The sequence below is a fragment of the Pan troglodytes genome, chromosome 14 (genome assembly GCF_028858775.2).
Source record: "Pan troglodytes isolate AG18354 chromosome 14, NHGRI_mPanTro3-v2.0_pri, whole genome shotgun sequence".
Classification (NCBI taxonomy): Eukaryota; Metazoa; Chordata; class Mammalia; order Primates; family Hominidae; genus Pan; species Pan troglodytes.
The window spans coordinates 119,503,223-119,517,210 of NC_072412.2; the positions used below are offsets into that span (position 1 = coordinate 119,503,223).

At 43.4% G+C, this 13,988-nt stretch overlaps 1 long non-coding RNA gene across 1 annotated transcript in view; it reads left to right on the plus strand.

Annotated features, from left to right (window-relative positions):
* The window catches only part of LOC738960 (uncharacterized), a 48,586-nt gene that overhangs the window by 16,918 nt on the left and 17,680 nt on the right, over positions 1–13,988 (plus strand). Inside the window, exons 4-5 of the long non-coding RNA XR_008538923.2 lie at positions 3,682–3,839; positions 10,796–11,103. This is a non-coding gene — a long non-coding RNA (uncharacterized LOC738960). The remainder of the gene's footprint in view (positions 1–3,681; positions 3,840–10,795; positions 11,104–13,988) is intronic.

Sequence of the window (13,988 nt, forward strand, 5' to 3'; positions counted from 1 at the left end):
TAAAGATTCGTTTAATAAATTATTCAAAACTTCAGTGTATCCTATTGCAATAATACTGAAACCAACTAAGAGAAAGGATGACGATACCCATCAAAGGGAAGTTAAGACCATCTTCTTAAGTAAATCAGAACCGGTGCCTGCACAGAATGCGCTGCTAAAAGAGATTTAAAAGCAATGAAAACACGCAGATACGACCTGCCGTGTTCGTAATGTGCAGCCCAAGTGCGATTTCATATGACAGTTTCCCAAATTGCACCCTTCTGTGTGCAGATTTCAAAGTTTTGCCATATCCATGTGCTCTGAATTATTGTCTACCTAGGGCATCTTCAATAGACTCATTAAATACATTTAAATGTAAAATATGTTTACATTTAAGTACATTTAAATACATCTGTGTGAGATTGCAGGTCCATTGTGCTGCCTGTTTTTTTCTACAGCACACTAAAATAAATTAGTAACTATTTTAAAAAATATCCATCCAGGTACCACCTAGAGCCCTGTCATATCCCCTCTGATCATCACCCACTGGCACTGGGTGTGACACCTTCCCCATGGGAACATGGCAGGACAACCCAGGAGGAGTCAGAGGACAGTGGGGGTCAGAACAGAGTGGGCAGCGCTGTGCCCAGCCCCCCGCCGGACGGCAGTGTCCTGAAATGTCAGCATGCTGGCATTTTATCCTACTCCTTTTATTAGGGAGCCTGAAATTTAAAAACATAGGCAGGCCCCGCTTATCAACACGGGTAATTTCCTATCTCGAGTGCATTCTCACTGAAGCAGGCCTTCCTATGATGTGTCCTAGGGAGATGGGCGTCACAGTTTGGGTTAACACTGAAAAACGTAAGGACAGTATAAAGATTTGAGTAGTAACCAAGATGGCACTCTTTAAACTTCAAACAATGTTTTTACAATTAATTTTTTTCTAATTATAAAAGTAATCCGTGTAGATTGCAGACCATTTGAAAAATACAGGAAAACACAAAGAAGGAAATAAAATTTATGCAGAGATAACCACTACTATGAAGTGGGCACTGAGTTCCATTAGGAAAAATTCCTAGGGGAGGAATTAGGGAATCAAATATTGAGTTTTCCTGTCAAGGGTGGTGCCAAGCTCTTCTGGTTGGCCACACATAGCCGACATGCCAGGCCAGCCTGCACCCGCCATCCCTCCACACACATCCAGAGCCGGGGGCCCAGGTGGCCTCTCCCACAGCTAAGGCTCAGCAGAGCCAAGGGTGGCTGCCAGGCCCGCTGGTGCCCTCTGCATGCATCTCTGCCTCTTGGGAATGGGCCAGGACTGCAGAGTGGGAGAGCGCTTAGGAAGGCTTGGAGGAGACAAACTGGCAAAGTGTTTTTTAATGCTGCAAAACCAAATATATGCAAGAAAGCTGTAAAAATTGGAGGAAGATGACATTCAAAGGGATTCTGCCCTCAGATCACCATGACAGCATCTTTAATTCTTGCCTTAATTTAAGGAAATAAAGCTTAAAACCATGAGTGATGAATTATAAGATTTTTAAAATTTCTTTTCTTTTTGCCAGGAAAAAACAAATTCAAAGAGCAGACCTCACAGAGATGTTCTCACAAGAATCAAATCAATTCAGACACATATATTTTAAGTTAAAAGGAAGCATTTGAGATGTATATGTATCATTGTCAATTTCCTGCTTTACCTGATTTTTTCACTTATTTGAAAATATTTCAACAAATAAAAGGGCTCCTAAGTGTTCAGCATGTTTCTGCATCTAGTCACCTGCTTTTTCATGTCCCTTAGTGGAGTTTTATATTTCTGTTTGCTTTACAAATGTGTACATGGTGGGTTTTATATTTTTATGCTCTCAGACTTACCGGTCCTCCCATCTCTGGTTTCTGCCTTTGGTATCATGCTGACATCTCTCAACTGACCCAATTTTTTCCTATAGTTCCTTACAAAATTTGTTGTTTCTTCAATATAAGTTTTGTACTTATCTCTTGGCCTAACAAGTCCTGGGTATTTAAGATGCTGGGTTGTTATTTCGAACAGGCTCCCCCTCACTCTTGCTTGCGAGGTGGTTATTGCTAGCATCTGGGAATGCTATCGGATTTCTATATTGATTTTACTCACCATCATTGTAATTTCCTCTCTTAATTTTACTAACTTTGAGTCCATCCTTTGGGGTGTTTGGGAAAGTTTTGTGGCTTGAAGTTCTGACTCTGGAATCAGCCAGACCTGCGTTTGCATTCCAGGAGTAGCATCTGCAAGACGTAAGCCTTGGGCAGGTCCCGATTCTCTGCAAAATGTGTGTGGAATGAGACAGAGTGGCTGGAAAATGTATACAGGGCCTGGCACAAAGAGACGCTTGGATGTGTCATCTGCAGGTGGTGATAGTTTCTTTTTCTTTCTTTCAAATACTGCACACTTTGTTTATTTGCTGATTGCTCTTGCTGCACTGGTAGAGCTTCTAGAGGACCTGTGGCTACAGACGGTCTCCTGCTGCAGCCCTGAGCTGGAGAAGCCCCCTGTTTTTGGGCTGAGGGTGCGGGTGTTTCATGTTCAGGGTCAGGAGGCTCCTCTCAATTTGTGCATGGTGCAGACGTCCCTGTGGTCTTCTTTGATAGATTTGGGGAGCCTGAGTTGCTTCTGTGGCTGAAGAAGTTCTCAAGTCCCGGTAGGAGGAAGCCAGGGAGCCTTTCGGTGCTGCGTGGATTGGATATGCCATTAAATACCTTACAGGGACTGCGCTTGGCTGAAGTCCAGGTGGTTTCTGGGACAGCTGGGCTCAGGGCAGGGTCCTGTCGGGCTCCCTGGGTGTCAGCGGCACCTGCCCCTGCAGGTGCTGCTCTTTGAGCCTCCCCACCCCCACTTCTGCTCCCACCGGGAGGATCTGCTGGCCTGGTGGGGCCCAGGAATGCAGAAGACTTTCCTCCTCCTCCCCCACCTTTCTTCTCTCTTGGTTATCTCTAAGTCTAAAGGGTTGTGGAAATGTGTTGGGCAAAAACAGATGGGAAGCCTCCAGGGAGAGGCAGCCTGTCTTCAGCAGGGAGATTTATGGCTTTTGATGTACAGCCAGGAGGGTGAATAAAAGCTGGCACGTAGAACACATTCAAGTGCGTTTTCCACTGACTTTAAAAAGCAAAAACATGTTAAGGAAGTTTCCTTTTATTTCTGGTTATCAGTAATTATTTTTCAGGTAAGGTTGCTAAATTATATCATTGCCTTTTCAGCAATAATGATGAAAACCAAAGGATTTCCTCTTTTTGACCTACTTCCCTTTCTGATGTGATGAACTAGTGTTTTAAATGTATAACATGTATAAATATGGCTATATTTTCTAATATTGAACCAATCTCGCAATCTTAAGATAAACACAGACAGGTCTTATGTATTATTATTTTACTATGTGGCTAGATGTGATTTGCTAAAAATTTGATTAGAAATTTCTTTTTAAGTTTTTAAGATCAACTTTATTGAAGTATAATTCATGTATAATAAACCCTTTGGAGTGTCCAATTCAATGACCCACCACAACCAAGATACAGAACGACCGAGCCCTCCCTCCAGACGCTGCGGATCCTCTGCAGCTAGGGCCCCTTGGCCCCGCACTTAGAGCCGCTGATATGCTGTCACTGTGTGTTTGTTTGAATTTTTTGCATTACACATACTGCGTTCTGATTATCCACCTTCTGTTGATGAACATTTAGGTGGTTTCCAGTTTTTGGCTTTCCACTTCTCCTGGATCAACACCTTCAAGGGGAATGGCTGCATCATATGATAGGTGGAAACTTTCAAACTGTCTTCCAAAATCGTGCCATGTGCTGGCTTTTCTGGTTGCTCCACATCCTCACTAATACCAGCTACGGTCAGTCTTTTTCATTTCACCCTTTCTAGTGGATTTGTACTGGGGTCTCTTTGTGGTTTTAATTTGCATTTTCCTGATATGCTTATTCAACACCCATATATCTTTTATGTCTGTCTAAATCATTTTGTCCACTCTTTTGTTGGGTCATTCGCCATCTTCTCATTGATGCATAAGAGTTATTTATCTTGGACACAAGTTTAGATATATGTATTGCAAATATTTTCTCTATTCTATGATTTGCTTTATTGTTCCCTTAATGGTATCTTTCCCAAAGCAAAAATTTTAAATTTACCAAGTTTTTCTTTAATGGTTTATGGTCTTTTGTGTCATAGCTAAGAAATATTTGCCTGCTTTGAGACTTTCTTCTAGAAGTTCTATAGTTTTTGGTTTTACATTTAGGGCTATGATCCATTTTGAGTTAATTTTGGTGTATAATATCAATCAATGTTCATTTTTTCAGCCAGGCGCAGTGGCTCACACCTGTAATCCCAGCACTTTGGGCAGATCGCTTTAGGTCAGGAATTCGAGAACAGCCTGGCCAACGTGGTGAAACCCCATCTCTACTAAAAATACAAAAATTAGGTGGGTGTGGTGGCAGGTGCCTGTAATCCCAGCTACTTGGGAGGCTGAGGTAGGAGAATCGCTTGAACCTGGGAGGTGGAGGTTGCAGTGAGCTGAGAACACACCACTGCACTCCAGCCTGGCAACAGAGTGAGACTCCGTCTCAAAAAAAACAAAAAACAAAGGATTTTTATATCGATAAAGGACATTGGTCTATGGTTTTCTTTTTTGTTATTGTCTTTACCTGGTTTTGGTATTAATATTAATTTTGTAAAATGAGTTGGAAAGTGTTCTTTCCTCTTCTATTTTCTAAAGGAGATTGGGTGGAATTATAAATTCTTTAAACATTTGGTAGAATTCTCCAATAAAACCATCTGGGCCTGGAGATTTCACTTTTGGCAATTTTTAAATTACAAATTCAATTTTCTAAATAGTTGTAAAACTATTCAAATGATCTGTTTCATATTGGATGTGTTGTCGGGGTTTTTTTTTTAATGAATTGGTCAATTTCATCTAAGTAGTCATATTTACATAGAATTGTTTGCAGTATTCCTTTAATATCCTTTGATGTCTGCAGGGTCTTTAGTATGGCCCCTGTTCATTTCTAATATTGATAATTTATGCCTTCTCTCTTTTTGGTCAGTCTTGCTACAGATTTGTCTATTTTATTGATCTTTTTAAAGAAAAAGTTACTTGTTTCCTTGATTTTTCTCTTTTGTTGTTCTTTTTTCAACTTTGTGGATTTCTGCTCTTATCCTTATTATTTCTTTCCTTCTGCTATTTTGGGTAAAATATTATTTTGCTTTTCTTTTTCTAGGATCTGGAGGCGGGAGCTTAGATTACTGATTTGAAACTTTTCTCTTTGCTAATATAGGTATTTAGTATTATAAATTTCCCTGTCAGTACTGCATTAGGTATATCACTTAAATTTTGATTTATATTTTTATTGTCATTCAGTTTAGTGCATTGATTTTCTTTGACTTCCTCTGTCACCCATGGATTCTTTAGAATAGTACTGCTTAGTTTTCAAGCATCTGGACATCTTGTTATCTTTCTGTTATTGATTTCTAACTTGATTCTATCGTGGTCAGAGAACACATTCTCTGTTTAAAATTCTTTTTAAGTCTGTTGAGATTCGTTTTATGGCCCAGGATATGGTCTATCTTAGTATACATTCCCTTGGCATTTGGAAACAGCGTATATTCTGGTGTTGTTGAGTGGGTGTTCTGTAAATGTTGATTAGATTCTATTTGTTGATGGTGTTATTGGGTTCTATGTTCTTGCTGATTTTCTGTCTAGTTATTTTATCAATTATAGAGAAAAGCATGTTGAAGTCTCCAACTATAATTGTAGATTTGTCTACTTCTCCTTTATGTTCTATTAATTTTTGCCTCACATACTTTGTATATCACTGTTAGGAGCATACATGTCTAGAGTTCATTCCTATGTCTTTTCGGTGGATTGACCCTTTTATCATTATACAATGTCCCTCTCTATCTCTGGCAATTTTCTTTGTTCTGTCGTTTATTTTATCTGATGTACTATAATCACTTCTGCTTCTTTTTTGCTTAATGTTTACGTGATAAACTTTATTCCATTCTTTAACTTTCAACTCTTCTATATTGTTATGTCTGAAGTGAGTTTCTTGTAACTAACACATAGTTAGGTCACAGTTTTTAATCCATTCTACAAATGTTTGTCTTTACTTAATGCAGTTAGACCATTTACATTTAATGTAATTATTGATATTTTAGGGCCTAAGTCTGACATTTTTTTTTTGTTTTCTGTTTGTTCTGTTTTTCAGTGCTCTTTTTTCCTTTCCTGTCTTCCCATGAGTTACTTGAACAATTTTTATAACTCCATTTTGATTTTTCTATAGTGTTTTTAAGTATATCTCTTTATATTAGTTTTTAATGATTGGTCTAGATATTACATTTATATAAATAGCTTATCACTGTATACTTGTATCATCATTTTACCACTTTGAGTAAAGTATAGAAACTTCACCTCCCTTTATGTCTTTTTTATCTCTTATCTATGATATAATTGTCATAAGTATCTCCTCCAGATATATTAATATTTAGAGCTACAGTGGTTTAATTTTTGCTTCATCAAATATAATTTAGAAAATTTGAGAGGAGAAAAAAGGCATATTATATATATCCATACTTTTGCTACCTTGTTCTTCCTTCCTGATATTCCAAGTTTTCCTCTTTGATCATTTTCTTTCTGTGTAGGGAAGCCCCTTTAGCCATTCTTTTTGGATGGATATGCCAGTGACAAATGTTCTTAGTTTTCTTTCAGTTAAGAATGTCTCAATTTTCCCTTTCAATCCTGAAGATTATTTTTGCTGAATACAGACTTTTGTGTTGGCAGTTTTGTGTGCTACTTCCTTCTAGCCTCCACGGTTTCTGATGAGAAATCTGTTGCCATTTGAATTGCTTTTCCCTATGGGTAAAATGTCATTTCTCTCTGTGTCTTTACTTTCCAGAAGTTTGACTACGATGTGTCTTGGTATGAATTTTTTTGAATGTATCCTGTTTGGAGTTTTTTCAGCCTCTCATATTTGTAGGTTTATGTCTTTTGCCAAATTTCTTAAGTTTTCATTTTATTTTTGGTATTTTTCCAGCTCCATCCTCTTTCTCCTCTCCTTCTGAGATTTTGATGACATGAATTCAGATCTTTTGTTATAGCCCCAGAAGTCCCTGAGGTTCTGTTCATGTTTTTTCCAGTCTATTTTCTCTCTGTTGTTCAGATTGGGTAATTTTTATTGTACTTCTGTTTCGCTGATTCTTTCCACTGTTTCTTCAATTTTGCTGTGGAGCCAACCCATTGAGGTTATTTATAAGTAAGGACTTACTACTGCCGTTGTGTTGCTTGTTTTCTGGTTGTCTCATAACTCCTCTCCTCCTCTCTTTCTTTGTTACTGTCATCCTTTGTGGTTAAGTGATTTTCTCTGGTAGTATGTTTTAATTCATTGCTTTTTATATTTAGTGTTTCTATTATAGGATTTTGCATTATGATTACTGAGGCTTACAAAAACACTTTATAGACATTTTGAAGAGATGACAACTATCGTAGATCTGTTTGCTTTTTAAATCATTTTTCTCTCTCTTTAATTTATATGGTGTTTATCAATCTCTTTAAGCTTACTACTATTTTCCTCTATTAAACCTGAACTTTTTATTTCAAATATTGTATTTTTTAGTTTTAAAATTCCATTTGGTTCTGTTTAATATTTTATATTTTCCTGCTTAGATTTTTTTATATTTTCATTCATCATAAGCATACCTTTACTTCACTGAGCACAGTTACAATAGCTGTTTTAAAGTACTTGTCTGGTAACTCCAATAGTCTTTTCATCTCAATATTGGAAACTAAAAGTTGTCATTTCTTTTGAAGATTGGTAATATTTTTCTTGGTCTTCATATGTCAAATAATTTTGGATTTTATCCCAAATATAAATTTTATGTGTAGTGGCTCTGGATTCTATTTCTCCAGAAAGTGTTGACAATTTTTGCTTTAGCAGGCAATCACCTTCCTCAAGAGAGGAAGTTTCTAAACCAAGGCGAGTGGTCTGCAGAGCAAAATCAAGGCAGGCAGACCTCCTCCATCCAAGAGGGCTCTTGGCTTCACTTAGGAGAGATTCACACACACACCGACAGTGGAGGAAGCGTTGATCAGGAGATAATTCACACATGAGCCTACAATGGAGGAGGCATTGATCAGGAGAGATTCACACATGAGCCGACAGTCGAGGAGGCATTGATCAGGAGTGATTCACACATGAGCCGACGGTGGAGGAGGCATTGATCAGGAGATGATTCACGTGTGAGCTGACAGTGGAGGAGGCATTGATCAGGAGTGATTCACACATGAGCCAACAGTGGAGGAGGCATTGATCAGGAGTGATTCACACATGAACCAACAGTGGAGGAGGCATTGATCAGGAGTGATTCACACATGAGCCAACAGTGGAGGAGGCATTGATCAGGAGTGATTCACACATGAACCAACAGTGGAGGAGGCATTGATCAGGAGTGATTCACATGTGAGCCAACAGTGGAGGAAGCATTGATCAGGAGATGATTCACACGTGAGCCAACAGTGGAGGAAGCATTGATCAGGAGATGATTCACACGTGAGCCGACAGTGGAGGAGGCATTGATCAGGAGATGATTCACACGTGAGCCGACAGTGGAGGAGGCATTGATCAGGAGATGATTCACACGTGAGCCGACAGTGGAGGAGGCATTGATCAGGAGAGAATCACACATGAGCCGACGGTGGAGGAGGCATTGATCAGGAGTGATTCACACATGAGCCAACAGTGGAGGAGGCATTGATCAGGAGTGATTCACACATGAACCAACAGTGGAGGAGGCATTGATCAGGAGTGATTCACATGTGAGCCAACGGTGGAGGAGGCATTGATCAGGAGAGATTCACATGTGAGCCGACGGTGGAGGAGGCATTGATCAGGAGAGATTCACACATGAGCCAACAGTGGAGGATGCATTGATCAGGAGATGATTCACGCATGAGCCAACAGTGGAGGAGGCATTGATCAGGAGAGATTCACACATGAGCCAACGGTGGAGGAGGCATTGATCAGGAGTGATTCACATGTGAGCCAACAGTGGAGGAAGCATTGATCAGGAGATGATTCACACATGAACCAACAGTGAAGGAGGCATTGATCAGGAGATGATTCACACATGAGCCGACAGTGGAGGAGGCATTGATCAGGAGAGATTCACATGTGAGCCGATGGTGGAGGAGGCATTGATCAGGAGAGATTCACACATGAGCCAACGGTGGAGGAGGCATTGATCAGGAGTGATTCACATGTGAGCCAACAGTGGAGGAAGCATTGATCAGGAGATGATTCACACATGAATCAACAGTGAAGGAGGCATTGATCAGGAGATGATTCACACATGAGCCGACAGTGGAGGAGGCATTGATCAGGAGAGATTCACACGTGAGCCGACGGTGGAGGAGGCATTGATCAGGAGTGATTCACACGTGAGCCAACAGTGGAGGAGGTGTTGATCAGGAGAGATTCATGCCTGAGCTGACGGTGGAGGAAGCGTTCATCAGGAGAGATTCACACGTGAGCTGACAGTGGAGGAGGCGTTGATCAGGAGAGATTCACACAGAATCAGACAGTGGAAGAAGCATTGATTAGGGCGACAGGGCACAGCCAAAGGCTGCTGCACGGACAGAGCAGGGCTGTCCACTGGCAAAGGGGCCCCCTCAGATTGCTGGCTGGCTGTTTATACCTCCACCTAATTACACGTAAATGAGGGGTGGGTTATTCACGAACCTTCTGGAAAGCGGTGTGGAGGTCATGCGGTCCTGGTAACACAGGCTGCTTCCTTTTCAGTGACCAGCGTCATTTGGCGCAGCCCCCAGAGTCTCATGACAACGACCTTGTTCTGCTCAAGAGCCCTGTACGGTCCCCTCTTCTGTGGATGGAAACTGAGGCACAGCAATGACAGCATCAACGGAGCCACCCTGCTCCTGGCTGTGCTCTGCAGGAGCCTCCACTCGGGGGCAGAGGACAAACAGCCCGACACTTGGAAGCACAGCTCGGGAGCAGCAGCTGAGTTGCGCTGTGAGGAGATGCCAGGCGGCTGTTTATCCTTCGGCTGCTTGCAAGTGATGGGGCCGGGTTTACCCTCCTTTCCTGCCCATGATTTGGGCTCTTGGCAAATCAAAGGTTTAAAGATATCAGCTCTTGGAACCACAAAGTAAACACAGCATATCTTCCTAATTCCTTTCACCACGCGGTGCACAGTTTTATGTGCTAATTGTGTTTACTGGAAGAACTCATGGCTGGTTCAAACAAATTCTTATCGTGGAAAAAACGTCTCCCCTGCCGTCAGCTGCTGGTACTGGTGGGATAGGAGTGCAGCACGGAGCACAGAGGCTGGAGCTGGGTCAAACCGGGAGGCAAGAGTGCAGGTGCACTGCTCCTGAGCTCAGCAGGCCCCATGGCATCTGCTGTGTGTAGAGGGGCTGACCGTAGATCGCTGCTTATTGTGGTTCCGTTTAACAGTCCTCCCTGGCAGGATCCCTGCTCCTTAAAAGCACAGTGCAGAGCATCTTAGCTCCGATGCACCAAGCATGCCCCAGCTGTGCCTCAGCGAGGAGGGTGAGCTCTGGGCCAAGACCCCCTCTCCTGGTCTGGGACCCCTGAGCGCTTGTGACTCGGGATGACTGACAAAGTCCCTGGCCGGGTTTGTTCTTCCCAGGCTGTCCCAGTGGCTTCTGAATTTTTGGCCCATGTCTTGGGTGTAGAAACTACAAGAGAATTTTAGTAGAGCAGTGTGTTGTTGGCAAGCAAGTTAGATCATCCCACTGAGCTTCTGTGACTTTCCTCTTTGCAGTTATGGTTCCAAACCAGAGTTTCCCTAGGAAATAAACACGGAGGGGCTGAAAGGACCTGGGGCCATCGGGGGTGGATGGCCATATCCAGGGGCCTTGATGCCAGTGCCGACTGTTCCCTGCACGCTTCCACGTCCACGCCAACATTGCAAGGCTATGTCACGGACTGGAACAGCTACAGTGATGACACACCTGAGGTGAACACAACTCCAGCAGCATCCTGGCCTCTCATGGGGCAAGTGCATGTGGAATCTGGAAACTTCACAGCTGAGCCTGCAAAGGTGCTCATGGCATGCAGAAGTGTTTCTGGGTAGGTAAAGCCCAGGCTAATCGCAGGTTCAGTGACCCGACAGTGCATTTAGGACAGTGACACTAGATGGGACGACCAAGCTCTGTGAGTTACACAATGGGGTGAGTTAGACAGTGGGGTGAGTTACACAATGATGGGGTGAGTTACACAATGATGGGGTGAGTTAGACAGTGGGGTGAGTTACACAATGATGGGGTGAGTTACACAATGATGGGGTGAGTTACACAATGGGGTGAGTTACAGAGAGGCGAGTTACACAATGATGGGGTGAGTTACACAATGATGGAGTGACTTACATAATGGCGTGAGTTACAAAATAGGGTGAGTTACACAATGATGGAGTGAGTTACACAATGATGGAGTGAGTTACACAATGGAGTGAGTTACACAGTGAGGTGAGTTACACAATGATGGGGTGAGTTATACAATGATGGGGTAAGATACAATGATGGGGTGAATTACACAATGGGGTGAGTTACATAATGGGGTGAGTTACACAGTGAGGTGAGTTACACAATGATGGGGTGAGTTACACAATGATGGGGTGAGTTAGACAGTGGGGTGAGTTACACAATGATGGGGTGAGTTACACAATGATGGGGTGAGTTACACAATGGGGTGAGTTACAGAGAGGCGAGTTACACAATGATGGGGTGAGTTACACAATGATGGAGTGACTTACATAATGGCGTGAGTTACAAAATAGGGTGAGTTACACAATGATGGAGTGAGTTACACAATGATGGAGTGAGTTACACAATGGAGTGAGTTACACAGTGAGGTGAGTTACACAATGATGGGGTGAGTTATACAATGATGGGGTAAGATACAATGATGGGGTGAATTACACAATGGGGTGAGTTACATAATGGGGTGAGTTACACAGTGAGGTGAGTTACACAATGATACGGTGAGTTTCACAATGATGGGGTGAGTTACACAATGATGGGTGAGTACACAGTGGGGTGATTTGCACAGTGGGGTGAATTACACAATGGGGTGAGCTACACAGTGGGGTGAGCTGCACAATGATGGGGTGAGTTACACAATGGGGTGAGCTACACAGTGGGGTGAGCTGCACAGTGATGGGGTGAGTTACACAATGGGGTGAGCTACACAGTGGGGTGAGCTGCACAATGATGGGGTGAGTCACACAATGATGGGGTGAGTTACACAGTGGAGTGAGTTACACAGTGGGGTGATTTGCACCATGGGGTGAGTTACACAATGATGGGGTGACACAGTGGGGTGAGTTACACAGTGGGGTGAGTTACACAGTGGGGTGAGTTACACAATGGGGTGAGTTACACAGTGGGGTGAGTTGCACAGTGGGGTGAGTTGCACAGTCAGGTGTTACACAGTGGGGTGAGTTACACAATGATGGGGTGAGTCACACAATGATGGGGTGAGTTACGCAGTGGAGTGAGTTACACAGTGGGGTGATTTGCACCATGGGGTGAGTTACACAATGATGGGGTGACACAGTGGGGTGAGTTACACAGTGGGGTGAGTTACACAATGGGGTGAGTTACACAGTGGGGTGAGTTACACAGTGGGGTGATTTGCACCATGGGGTGAGTTACACAATGATGGGGTGACACAGTGGGGTGATTTGCACAGTGGGGTGAGTTACACAGTGGGGTGAGCTACACAGTGGGGTGAGCTGCACAATGATGGGGTGAGTTACACAATGATGGGGTGAGTTACACAATGATGGGGTGAGTTACACAGTGGAGTGAGTTATACAGTGGGGTGAGTTACACAGTGAGGTGAGTTACACAATGATGGGGTGAGTTATACAATGATGGGGTAAGATACAATGATGGGGTGAATTACACAATGGGGTGAGTTACATAATGGGGTGAGTTACACAGTGAGGTGAGTTACACAATGATACGGTGAGTTTCACAATGATGGGGTGAGTTACACAATGATGGGTGAGTACACAGTGGGGTGATTTGCACAGTGGGGTGAATTACACAATGGGGTGAGCTACACAGTGGGGTGAGCTGCACAATGATGGGGTGAGTTACACAATGATGGGGTGAGTCACACAATGATGGGGTGAGTTACACAGTGGAGTGAGTTACACAGTGGGTTGATTTGCACAGTGGGGTGAGTTACACAATGATGGGGTGACACAGTGGGGTGAGTTACACAGTGGGGTGAGTTACACAGTGGGGTGAGTTACACAATGGGGTGAGTTACACAGTGGGGTGAGTTACACAGTGGGGTGAGTTGCACAGTGGGGTGAGTTACACAGTGGGGTGAGTTGCACAGTCAGGTGTTACACGGTGGGGTGAGTTACACAGTGGGGTGAGTTACACAATGGGGTGAGTTGCACAGTCAGGTGTTACACGGTGGGGTGAGTTACACAGTGGGGTGAGTTACACAATGGGGTGAGTTGCACAGTCAGGTGTTACACGGTGGGGTGAGTTGCACAGTCAGGTGTTACACGGTGGGGTGAGTTGCACAGTGGGGTGAGTTGCACAGTGGGGTGAGTTACACAATGGGGTGAGTTGCACAGTCAGGTGTTACACGGTGGGGTGAGTTGCACAGTCAGGTGTTACACGGTGGGGTGAGTTGCACAGTGGGGTGAGTTGCACAGTGGGGTGAGTTACACAATGGGGTGAGTTGCACAGTCAGGTGTTACACGGTGGGGTGAGTTACACAGTGGGGTGAGTTACACAATGGGGTGAGTTGCACAGTCAGGTGTTACACGGTGGGGTGAGTTGCACAGTCAGGTGTTACACGGTGGGGTGAGTTGCACAGTGGGGTGAGTTGCACAGTGGGGTGAGTTACACAATGGGGTGAGTTGCACAGTCAGGTGTTACACGGTGGGGTGAGTTACACAGTGGGGTGAGTTACACAGTGGGGTGAGTTAC